The sequence below is a fragment of the Lactuca sativa genome, chromosome 2, assembly GCF_002870075.4.
Source record: "Lactuca sativa cultivar Salinas chromosome 2, Lsat_Salinas_v11, whole genome shotgun sequence".
NCBI lineage: Eukaryota > Viridiplantae > Streptophyta > Magnoliopsida > Asterales > Asteraceae > Lactuca > Lactuca sativa.
This window is the reverse complement of record NC_056624.2, coordinates 79650258-79661749: the sequence shown is the minus strand read 5'-3', so window position 1 is coordinate 79661749 and position 11492 is coordinate 79650258. Positions and strand designations below refer to the sequence as shown.

General features: G+C 38.7%; 1 long non-coding RNA gene across 2 annotated transcripts; it reads left to right on the top strand.

Moving 5' to 3' along the window:
* The first annotated feature begins 768 nt into the window (after positions 1-768).
* Positions 769-3968, top strand: LOC122196700 (uncharacterized). Of its 2 annotated transcripts, none has more exons than XR_008229963.1 (6): positions 769-878; positions 968-1128; positions 1198-1912; positions 2008-3082; positions 3159-3554; positions 3688-3968. It is a non-coding gene; the product is annotated as an uncharacterized LOC122196700 (long non-coding RNA). The 2 variants fall into 2 exon arrangements; XR_008229962.1 differs by having other exon boundaries at positions 3159-3623.
* Positions 3969-11492: the final 7524 nt, after the last annotated feature.

Sequence of the window (11492 nt, the reverse complement as noted above, 5' to 3'; positions counted from 1 at the left end):
AGATTCTTGTGTGTATCCTTTCCTTGTTGGTAATTACTAATTTGTAGCTTGTTTTTGGTCAGGATACCCAACCACTCCCACAAATGTTCTATTTAAAGAGTAATAGTTTGCTGCTAGTGTGTATTGATTTTAGTAGATAAAAATTTCAGGTAAGCCTTGGTGAACGTGATAATGAGATGTCAAGAAAGCTTATGGGGATACCAAAAGAAACATAGAGCCTTTAGTGATCGAACAGTGGTTTGTGATAATGGAGCCTTTAGATGAGAAGGCCCTTGAGGCTGTGAAAAAAAGGTTAATTGATCATTATGCCCAAGAGATTTGAAAAGGTATTAATATATTATTTGCTTTATATCTTGGATTAAAAAACTTCTAGACTGAATTTAAATATAAAATATGTATTTTTTGGTATTCAAGTATATAATCACTGGCTTTCAAAGGTAAAAGATTGGTGTATAAGTAGATAATTATGGTGGGGACACATGATTCCTGTTTGGTATATTGTAGGAAAAGACTGTGAAGAATATTATATAGTTGCTAAAACTTAAGGTGAAGCTCTTAAAAAAGCTCAATAAAAATATCGAGAAAATGTCTAAATATATCAAGATCCATATGTTCTTGACACCTGGTTTTCAAGGTTTGTTTACATAACAAACCTTAATTCACTTTAATTACTTTTAAATTTTTATGTCTAAAATACCCTTTTGGGATTTTTTTAGTTCTTTATAAAGGAAGTGGTAAGGTTGTATTTCTCAACTCTTTCACTATTTACCACTCTCTTCCTTTTGTTTAAACCTTTCTTAATTCTTACATATTCTCTGATTCCTTTCTAATGTCAGAAATGCACCATGGTTGGGCGAGTTTTAATGCTACTTCACAAGGTAGTCACTTTTTCCTTTGTGATTTTGTCATTGTGATTGATAGCTACAATTTTTACATGTGTTTCTTTTCTCCAAAAAACCAAAATCAGGGGATTGAAGCATCCAACATATTGGCTATGACATTCACCACAATAGCTGCTTTAGAAATGAGGGACACGATTGGAGTGACTGAAAAGACAACAGCAAAAGAACTCATGATCATCCCCTTCCATTCATTCTCATTGCAACTTTGTCGCTTACATGCTGACAAGTATGTAAAAGTAAATGTTTCTCATTGATTTTTCATATAACCATATTGACTATATTGCCCATGTTATAGGGTAGGTCGAACACCAGAGTTTTTGGTGTATGGACAGGGACAATAAAGAAAGGCAATCATTGAAGTTGTTCGTCTCTCAGAGAGTGGAAATAAAATACAGATTTCAGATTCTGATGGCAAACTTAGTGAGGAGTCTAGTGTCACCAGATTGAGAAAGTGGTTATGCGGTTAAGAACTTTGGGTACATTTTTAAATGGTTTAACAGGTTCTCTACATCTATTAATTTATCTATCTTCTAGATTAGACTGCTCACATTGTTATTGTTTCCAATATAATATAATATAATTCCAAAATTCAGAGAGTTAGCCTACCTCATGCTCTTGAATTTCGTAAAGAGTTGTCCAAGCTTCCAGATATGGACCGGTTGTTGGCGTGCATCTTTTCTTACAGGTAAAATGATAAACACCCTAGTTGGTTAAATATATAATGTATCATGATGTTGGCTATTCATGTTGATATGAAGCAGTGAAGCTAGTGGTAGGAATTCGAGCAAAGTGGTTCTGTATGAGGATGCATCAAAGAAACAACTTGAACAGTTCATATTGGTTCTCAGTGGGTGTGAAGTAATTATAAATGCATGCTCCTTGCTAGGTGTCATCCTAGAAAACACTGATTCTAGACTGCTACATCACCTGCTTGTAGAATTGTTACAGATATCGAGTTTAGTATGAGAAAGCATTTGAAGGAACAGAGAACACTTCTTGGAGATCCATCGGTGAGATTAGTTTATCAAAAACTGTTATGAATGAATAATGATATTTACTAATTCTGATTTTTTTTATAGATTATGATTATGATGGTGGTGTTTAGATCAATTATGTTACTATTGGAAAGGATACATATCTTCTTGAAGTAGCTGAAAGTTTGTCTGGTAGCGTTCCTTGTGAGTATGAGTGTCGATCATCTAAGAAGGTTGGTTGGTTTAGAGTATAGTTAATTTTAGTGTTGTGTGTGTAAGAAGGTCGATTCAGATTAATCATGAATATGGATGGATGTGCAAGGTTTTGTCCGATACTGGACCCCTGAAATTAGGAATTTGATGAGGAACCTGTTAGAAGCTGAATCTGAGAAGGAGTCCAAGCTGAAAAGCATCATGCAGAGGGTGATTGGGCGGTTTTGTGAGCATCATGTGAGCTGGAGACAGTTGGTTTCTATAGCTGCAGGTGTTTATATTGATGCAAAAAGTCTAGGGCATCCTGTGCTTGGAAGTGATAGTCTAGGAGGAGGAGGGAATACCTTTTTCCCAAATGATGTTTATATTGGTGGGGCGGATCATGTCCAATAAAACACTAACTAATCACCACCTAACAAAACTGTTTCCACTTTCCACATCTTTGAAGTTTGAACACACATAAATCAAATCCCATCAAGACACGGATTGAGCTTGCAAAAGTGTGTACGACCAACCACACGCAACCACCCTGGGTACACACCCTTCTTGCAGACCAACTTCAGATGGAATATTCCGATCAACTACATCACCAACTCCAAGCTGCCCATACTTATTCCATCCCCAACAGAACAACTTCCCATCATTATAAAAAAATCAATTACTTAAGCGTCCAACCATACTGAGTACATGTTTTTTTTAAAAATTATTTTTACAGTTTTACGGTACCTGTAACAACAACACTGTGATGGGCCACACAAGATACCACACTTGCGTGTTCGTTTTCCAGACTTGGAGCATCTAAAAGGTGTGGCGATGTCTAACAAAAAACAAGACAATATCTTTGTGAGGATGGGTGCAAAAGACCATATGATGGCAGGCCATGTGATTTTTATGATGCAAAGAGAGAGCTTCTGTGAACAGAACCTGTTACAATGGATGCTGGTGAAAGATACATATTATGATGCAAAGTATATGAAAGATAAAAATTATGAGGTTAGTCCCATGTGACTTTTATGATGCAAAGTATATAAAAGATACAAATTATGGTAACTTGTTTCTGTCTTTTCAGGAGACTAACTATGTTCCAATTAAACATGGGAGTCGTGTTGTACTTATGATTAACATGTATGCAATGTAATCTCTCTTGCTTAGTTGCTTCTTGCCCTTTGATAAGTGGTATCTTACCCTAGCCTATGTTAACATTTTAACGGAAGTCAGAACTCAGAAGCTATTTATATGCATATTGTTTTATCTTTTTCAAAGTAAATAAGATAAATAATTATGTATTTGTTTTTGACAAATTGGATTTGTGATTTGGAAATTGTAAATCTCAGATTAGGGGGGACACCTTCAATGGAACTGATGATTGCTGCTGGAAAGGTTGTTCCTATTTTATAGTTGGAACATGGAGTAGCTATTTTTAGAGTGTATACAGGCTCATTCATGAATTCTCTTGATATGGCAGGTTTGTTAAGATCATTTTGTTTTCTGATACAAAAAAGTGGCTAATATCTTTGCTACTGTTGAATACAAGGTAGGGGAATTTATGTCTTTTCACCAATCTTGTTGCATATTCTTAACTTATCCAATTTTGGCAGGTTGATCCTACTACATGGCCAATAATGATCTTTAGGGTCTGCTAGATGGATTGGAGATTGTAGTTAAGCTTCTATCTAAGACTTCACGCCAAGGACTTGATGAATTTAAGCTAGCAATGTTTTACTTGATTTGGACATGAAGCCTAAGATATCATACTTTGGCATGGCTAGATGCTTTGGTGGAAATGAGACTCAAGCAAAAGAAAACACACAGAGAGTTATTGGCACATAGTAAGCTAGATAACGCAATTGTATATAAATTCTGCTTCTCTTGAGTTCATTTTTTATAACATTTAATCACTAGTGGAATAATTATTTTTATTTGACATATTAGTGAAATGAATTATCTTTATTATTTATGGTATTTTATTTTGTATTATGAGATTTTTAATGTGTTATTTAATTTGAAAATTAGTAAATCTATCAAAATATAAAATTTTTAAAACATTTAACTTTATGACACACACAAATGTGTGTCGTCTATCTTTATGACAGGGGATTTAATGATACGCAATGCACGTCGTAAATGTGCGTCGTAAGGTTACGACACGCAAATGCGTGTCGTCTTCTTTATGACATGGCCTTCATTGACGTGCGTCATAAATAGATGACACGCAAATGCGCGTCGTAAATAGACGACATGCAAAAGCGCGTCGTTTCTCGTTATGACAGGGCCTTCCTTGATGCGCATTTGCGCGTCTGAGCGTTTTCTGACGCACATTGTGCATCGTAAAAGGCTGTTTTTCTGGTAGTGTAATTAGGGTTTCTAGCGAAACATGGCCCAAAGGCCCAAAATTAATGTTTAAGCCCATTAGGGTTTTGCTAGTGGGGCAACACCCACTACCACCTCGGGTAGTGGTGGTCTACGGTGGCTCACAGTGGCGGCCACCACCTTATGGTGGTGGTTTTGAGTTCCTTTCCAATATTCTTTTTGCTAATTACAATTACAAAGCTTTAATCCAAAATAAACACAGACACACTACACACATATCTACCCTAGTGGCGGCCGACGGTGGTTCGTGGCGGCAGTCACCACCTCACAGTGGTGGTGGTGGCGGTTCTTGGTTTTCCAGCCAATTAAATATTACATAAATTATCACATTCATCAAAAACACTCATACACACTAAAACGCATGTACACGACGGCACATGGTGGCAGCCACCACCTCACGGTGGTCGTGGTGGTGGTGGCTATTCTTATGAATTCCGACCAAATGACACTACACCCAACATCCACTAACAACAGACACATACCCACACATGGGCTTCGGTCTTGAAGGAGGAATTGTGATGGCAGCGTGAAGAAAGGACCGACAAAACGAACCGGCGGCGGCGACGGAGGTACGAATCATCGAGATACGGGCTAAGGCAGTCATCGGAAGAAACAAGGAAGAAAAAGGCAGCAACGACGACTACTAAGGGTCTCTTCTAATCATCTACTGCCATGGCGCTCCATGGCAACCTTCGTCTTCAGCTGTGGCGGAGGGAAATGATGAAAACATCAACAACTAACCACGATAGTCGATGCACGGATTCGCGATGGCGACAGTACGGAGATTAGCGTTCGCAGTGGCGACGCCAATGAACGGGAAAAAGTGCTAGCCGCAATAAAATAACGTCCAGCGACGGGATGGTCTTCAACGAGAACGGTAGCGGCGCGACATCGGAAAGTGGAACAACGTCGCAGTGATGCTACGATGGTTGGAGAAACAACTCTGGTGGTTCCCTTTCGTCAGCTTACGACATCCGATGGTGGTGCTTTGATGACCGGCGGCGCCGGAAGTTGAAGATGGAGAGGGTGGCGGCTAATATGAGTGTATTAGGTTTAGGGTTATATAATGCATATATATGAAGAGGGTGACGGGTTCATGCCCGTCAATTACAAGTTTTCGTCCATAAATACACTTCTGTCCCCTCCATCCGAATTCCTTTAAACTTAAATCCGTTATTTACCAAATAGCCCTCCCCCCATTCCTTCATAATTCATGTCAATCCAAGTCCAGAAGTTAACGTTTAACCCCCAACCTTCCAAAATCCTTTACAAATCAGTCCGGAAATTACATCTTAACTCCAAAACTAATTTCTTGCTACACTATTTCTTATTTAAGCTATTATTCGTTTTATAAATCTTTATCTATTTATTTATCTACTAAACGGGTGTTACAACTCTCCCCCACATAAATTAGATTTCATCATCGAAATCATTCCTTACCATTCCTTACACACCAAACCACTCAAATAACTTGGCCACAATCCTATGCACACCATAGTCTTCCCCAGGGTAACCGTGACCATCCTTCGCAAAGCCCTAAATTCTGCGGATAAACGAATTCCTGGCAACAAGATCACATCTACTCCGTCTGAAATCTGTTGTCTCGAGATGGTCTGAATCCCCGATAGACCATTCATACTAAATCATTATAGATGAAGCCCGCAGTGGGTGACTTAACATTACTCAACAATCTATTATTCTTACCATACATGAGAACCTTAAATACCATTACTGATGGAGACCCAAAACTGTCTGAAACACTGGTTTTACTGTAAACACTGAACTGCCTGAAACACTAAACTGCTTGAACACTGGCCTGAAACACTGAACTGCCTGAAACATTGAACTACCTGAAATGGCCTGATGCTACATGATCGCTTTCCAAAATCTATCGAGACCTTCCCGAACTCAATTCATCCGTCAGTCATTTGAAATACCGGGTTCCAGGCCTATTGTGGAACCAAATGGCTCCCACATAGTCACCTCACACGACTTTTGTATGAAATCCTTGTCTGGAACTAGTTGCCATTAGTTATCATGCCACTGTGGTTCTAACAACCTCCCGATCCAACCGATCGAGCCCATGCGTCGAATCTTGACGTCACCAAATCCCAGACTAAAAGTGATTTCTAGCTAACCTATGGTAGCCTTATACCACAAGCAATCTCATACAGTCAATTTCTTCCATGATCCCATAACTATAGTGGTGCTCCTACAATCTTATCACCGGCTCAACCAGATCTAATCCATCTTGGTAATTCCGAAATCCGATTTGTGGATATCCATATCCTCATCGCTGCACCCGAACTGGTGGGCACCGCTGTTCCTTCTGCGTCCTAACAACGCGCTCATGCTATCTACACACCAAGTGAATGCTACACCCGCAGTCTTGCAACACTCTATCACTATCTGACTGCTAGTGAATGCTATAGCTACACCCACAGACTTACCACACTTTATCACTATCTGACTGCTAGTGAATGCTACGTCTACACCCGTAGATGTCACAACCCAAAATTTTCTATTGCTTTGAAAGCTCAGTCAGTCAACTCAACTTAGTGTCAGACTCATTCCTACTATCATTTAGCACAATTTAGAATCTGTTTGAGCATTCTGAGCCTAGTAAACTTAAGGGATAAGTGTTGGGGTTTATCTGCTGAAGCTATAGTACAAAGATCAAGCGTAAATCACCAGGACCATGAGTTCACAACCACCACACTGGAGTTTACGACCGCAATCTCCATGTGGGCCATAAACTCACCCTATATCTTCAAGTGTTGGCCATTTCTTTCATTTCTTTCCATCCTTGGCCGATTTTCCCTCATTCTCTCTCAACCATCATTCTGATCTTCACCTTAGATCTTCAAAACTAGTAAGTATTCTTCCTTGACTTGTTGATACACCTCTTAATCTAGCATTCTCTCATGATTTCATCCATGAAAATCATGTTTTCATAGATCTTCAAGTTTCACCAAGAACACCAAGAACACACACTAGTGTTCTTGGCCATAATCAGCCATTTCAAGCTCCTATATCGTAAGTACTCTTGTCCTAGCTTGTTATATACTAGAATGAACTTTTTTTAGACTTAAGAAACATCAAGGAATCCATGTTGGAAGAGAGTTTACGGCCAATGATCTCCCAAGGCTGTAAACTCCATATAAGGGTGCAATGTTGCCCTAATTTCCTTCCTTAAGCTTATAACTTGGACTAGAACCCTCCACCATTGAACTAAGGACCTTAAACTTTGAGTTGGTATATAATACCATGAGTTTACGGCCGTAAACTTATGGAGAAATGGTCCTTAGGCCGTAAACTCCAATTAAGGTCAAGTCTTGGACCTTAAACTCTTATAGACTCTTGTTTAACCTTGGAACACTTAAACCCTTGAGACTCCCTAACTTTAAGACCCTAAATATGACCATTTAGAGAGTTTACGCCCAAGAGTAAACTCCCTTGGGCCTTAAACTCCTCAACACTCTCCATTGAGTGGGTCTTTCACCTCCTTAGGTAAAGCAAAATTTCCTCAAGCTTCCCTAGCCTTTTAAACCCACACTTATGCATCTATGACCATGAGTTTACGACTGTGAACTCCATGGGGCCGTAAACCCATGGTAGTAAACTCCATGGAGAGAGGTCCTTGGGCCATAAACTCAATAGCAATGCCTTACAACCCTTAGATGCAACCCTAAGTTCTTATAACACTTGAATCCAAGTGTTTTCCTTGTTCTAGGGTGTTTATACTTGTATAATTAGTGTTATAATCACTAATTATAAACACACACACACATATATATATATATATATATATATGTATATGTCTTTATATGTTAATAGGATCTGTGTGTGAGCTCAAGTCTTCACTTGACACTTAGCATCCTATACCATCCGTTCATCCAAACCACTCACTACAGGTGAGTTCATACCCCTTAATTAACCTTTTAAATGTTTTTAAAAGCTTTTATGGGGGGATACAACTTGAATCATACTAGTTCATATATCAATCACATTTTATTAATAACTCGTACAAAAATGGATTTACTATGCTTTTAGCTGTTTTACCAAGCATACTACTTCTAAATGACTTTCTTAAACGTTTTTACATGTTAAACTCTTGATCAAACTGTCTTAGATAATGTATCTTTCCTTTCAAACTCTATTACAATTGTGTTTCAAACACAGGTTTTCATGTATTTCAAACTGTGTTCAGATAAAAGATTTCTTATACTTTAAACTGTTTATATCAAACAAACTGCTTTTAAACCGTTTTATAAATTGACATCAAGTCATCAATTCTTAGTATTAAACTTTTCAAATGTTTTACAAAACTTCTTCTAAACTTTTATATTGTCAAGTGCATGCCTATATATGTATAGTTATATAAGTAATGTTTAAAGGACTTAGGACTGCTAGCTCGCTTTACTTCCTTTTCCTTGTTTGGATGTGGTGTTATGGTATCGTTTATTTGTCCGAATGTCGTCTAAATATTAGTTATATATATTATGAAAGAACACAAATGTATTAAAACCTTAATATTAATGCAATGGATGATGTTGCTGCTTGTTTACTACTTTACACTGTTGTGATACTTTACATGACGTCCTCCGCCGCAGAACGTTTCTGCCGTTCTTGGTTTTGGGGTGTCACAGATTGGTATCAGAGCTTTGTTTATAGTGAATTGAGTATATTAACCCATAAAAGATATACTAACTATAAATACAATCGGATTAAAATACTCTGACCTAGAGTTTATACTTTTAGATAATAAAATATTTAACTAAGTATACATGCCTGCATTCATACTAAAATCAGTGTCACAATGACAAAAACAAAAGTATTACGATTGTTGGATATCACAAGTAAGCTCGGGGATGTATGGTCAGTCCTGGGAGTGGCATAGTCTGATCAACTATTCTGGTCCGAGGAGTGATTAGCATATGCCCAAGAATGGTTGTGATATGGCAATAAGTCTAAAAACTTACAACACTACCACAATGAAGACATTAGGAGTATTTTGTGTTACTATAAAATTTCTTAGTTGAGAACTAAAGATCTTCATTAATAGGTCAATAGTTGCTAAGTGGATACACTAAGGTTATATGTAACAAGGATGACATAGATTTCGAATCTGTGAAATTTTTCTTTACCCCCTGTTCCATGTGAATTTGGAGTTAATGTCACTTATTCGAAGGCCTATCTTGTTTTGATTACATATAACTGGTATGCACGTTACAAATATTGACGTAACTAATGAAGATTATCTTATAATTATCTAGTACGTCTAGTAATTATTTCTTGATCCACATTTCTCGCGTAGATAACATGGCTGGACCCCATCCCCACGGCGACCCGTGCCTTTCGAACGAAGGCAATGATGGATGGTTTGAAGAAGATCCAGAAGATGATCATCCAATCCCTTTGGATGATCACCATGCTAAATGCCTTTTGAATGGTGCTAACTCCGAGCCCAAGGTTGAGAACCTACCCTCAGTGGCTCCCAACCCAAATCTTAACCCTCGTCCGGATTTTCAAGGCTCGACGCCTCCTTGGGTAGAATGTTTGGAGACATGGAGCGAAGAGCAAGATCAAACTATGCCTTTTAATGGAGACCGAAGCTTCTACAACTTAAGAGAAGGGGGCTCAGCAGACAGAGTTCTGCCAATCCTGGTCTGTAGAGTTGCCCGAAACGAAATTAAGGGCAGGACAACTCTCCATCGTATCGCAGAGGTTGATGCCAATGCAGGAATGCATGCCATCCATACCAATCACCTTGAAAATGCTCGTGAGAGATCTAAGAGAGACCACGAGGCCCTACTACATGCACTAGCTAAAACTCGAGCCGAAGTCATAGAGCTCCGAGTACGCCAGAGAGTGTACAAAAGATACCTGCTTGATATGGAACGTCAACTGGCTGAACTAAGGGTTCACCAGAGGGATGACCATCACCAGTAGGAGATGATTTACTTTCCTTCCTTGTTTTAAGGAATTGTTTTCCTGTCTATGTCCTATTTAGCACTTTTCTATGTAACTATCTTGTACTGTAAGTACTTTTAGTTAGGCCTTTATGTTGTCAAAACTTTTCTACTCCGGAAATGATGTAAGACCTACTACAAGGTCAATTTTCCCAAACTTATTACATCATAAATATCAATGATTTTGACAGTCGGCTAATTTCTGTGTCACCCTTTGTTCAAATACTTTCACCATACTATCGTGATTCTATCTGAAACTCACTCTAGTCAAGTTATGGGACTATGGTAATTCAGCTAAGGGATCATTTCCAATTCTCTTTCAAAGGTTGGATCATGTTATCCACCATCTAATGATACCCCGGTTTGGACGACAAACGTCTTGTGACTTTTCTATGAACTTACTTCTACTCTTTACTAGGACTGCATCATAGGGATGTAGGTCAAACCCTCGAGAGCATACTTCTACTCATTACAAGAATGATCGGAATTCATCTAGGTTCAACCATAATCACTCATGAAATCCTTTTCTTATCGTGTAACAGAATCATGCCGTTGAAGATAGGTAAACAACCCATCAACAAAACACCAACTCTTTAGATTGATATAGTTACCTTTCGAACTGCAGTCTAAACTACCGTGACAGCTGTCATGACTCACCTAAACGCTAACAATGCAAATGTTAGCGGGATGGTTATCAATAATTCCAATCAAAGTTACAACCAAGTACATCAACAAGTATCAAACTACCACGACCCCCCGAACCTCAAACCCAAGGGTAATAAACGAAAGTTTTGGGATAGACTTAAAGGCAAATCACCCCAAGGGACGAACAAGAGACAACAACCTGTGGTAGCCTTCGCGGCCACGACGTATGTAACTCCTACTGCCATCCCTACTAGTATCCCGGTTATCCCTAACCCATCCAGACAATATGCTGGAAACCTACCGAAGTGCAATAAGTGCAGCTACCATCATCTAGGTAGTTGTCGTCTGTTATACTGCAAGAACTGCAACAAGAACGGACACACTACCCGCTTCTGCAGGACTCAGATCCAACACAT